Source organism: Aplysia californica, unplaced genomic scaffold (assembly GCF_000002075.1).
Source record: "Aplysia californica isolate F4 #8 unplaced genomic scaffold, AplCal3.0 scaffold00797, whole genome shotgun sequence".
In the NCBI taxonomy this organism is placed as follows: domain Eukaryota; kingdom Metazoa; phylum Mollusca; class Gastropoda; order Aplysiida; family Aplysiidae; genus Aplysia; species Aplysia californica.
In genome coordinates, this window is record NW_004798067.1 from 70,313 (window position 1) to 72,141 (window position 1,829).

Sequence of the window (1,829 nt, forward strand, 5' to 3'; positions counted from 1 at the left end):
CCCAAAAAAAAGGCACCTATCCACCCTATGTGCCTGACTAATGGAACTCGTTTACTGTTTGGTGGCTCTGTCTGATGGGGTTTTTTTTGTTGTTGTTGCTGCTTTTGTTTGTTTTTTGGGTTTTTTCAAACCACGACTGTAAGCCCCTTGGTCCTAAACCCGTATGATACGCTGGGATGCGATGACGCCAACTCAACGTTTATAATATATGATTACAGATCGAATTTATTATACTATAGTGCGATCAAAAATTCGTGGCGCAACTTATCCTCAAATATATCTTTAACGGGTTCATCAATGTCACCCATACTTTGCATATCAGTTTGTATCAATTTGTCTTAATGAGGCTCGATTAAAAAACTTTTCTTCATAAATTAATATAAAATGCCATAAATCTCCATCACGCGGATAATATGATTGTTCACAGCAATGCGATGACGCTTCTCGCACACAATTGCATACACGTATGGCCTACGTCACAGCTCGCCAATGGCACTTTTTAATGGCTGAACTTCTTACCAAAAAACAATTTTATAGTGAACCCGTTTTTTGCACTGAAGGTTCCCTAAACATACGTTCAATAAGCGTATATTGCTATGAGAAAAAAAGACAGACTTGCTTTTAAAAGCGATATTGCCCGAACTGTAAACTAGAAACCATTGACTGGGATTTTTTCAATTAGTATTTATTAAAGAATGTTCTAGAATACAGTGTGCAGGAGTTTGAAAAAATATTCACCTCTTAAGACAAATTGATGTAAGTCATTTTGCAAAAGTTGGAGACTCTAAGTTCTATAGGTGAGGAGATAGAGAGTTTTCACAATAAGTTGCGCCATGTTTTTTTTTGGCCACACTATTGTAATTCTTACTACGGGTTGAAAAAAAATAGGCGAAATATTCGTTATCCCAAAAAAATCCCACAGTATTCGAATGGTTCTGCCACGCTTCGAGTAGCTGTGAATAGTGCAAAATCATGAATGTTGAATAGTAGTAGTAGTATCGAATGTGCTCAGCTCTTGTGTGTGTGTGTCACATGGCGGTACATGTTATAGATGGTCGCTTTTAAGCACAAGGGGGCTATCCCGAAAAATAATGTTTTGAGAAAGTCGAAGGTAAAGTTTTTGCCCCTTGTTAATTTTCTTTAAAAGACAAGGAGAGTTTTCTCTATATCCTAAGAAATATACACACTGATGAAATCAAACTTCTCTCATAGGTAGGCCAACGCCCACTTCTGGTCTAGGTCAAGATCTCTGGAAACCCCGGGAATTTAGATTAGCCCACTTGTCCTTGAAAGCGACCAGCTATTAGAGGCCACCAGTTACATGTACTGTGTAATTGTTTATCGGCTCTCTGGTTGTTCTTACGTGATAAATACGATTCAGTGCACGCGGGGGAAGCATGCCAGTTTGTCACAGGCCCAGTTTGTCATAGGCCTCGACTGCGCCCTGCATGATGGAAGGAAGTTATCACTGACGACACTCTGAAAAAGAGTAAATTATTCATGATTGATTGATTTTATGAATTGAATTTTATTTTTCTATTTTTTTAACGAAAGAACATTCATTGTTGAAATTTTACAGAGTAATTTAAATTTGCTTTGATTTGCATACAAAAAAGGAAGAAGTAAATATTGAACAACACAAGCTGAATTGACATTTTAGAGGGACTATCTCAACACCGTCAATTTGAAGGTGGGGAATAAAAAACTGTAGTTACAACTACAGTGTTAAAGTGCTGTAATTATGACTGTCATCAATACTCAAATTTTATACATTGTACTTAAATGAAATTGTAACAAACTGGGCCAGTGACAAGCTGGGTAGCCCCCCC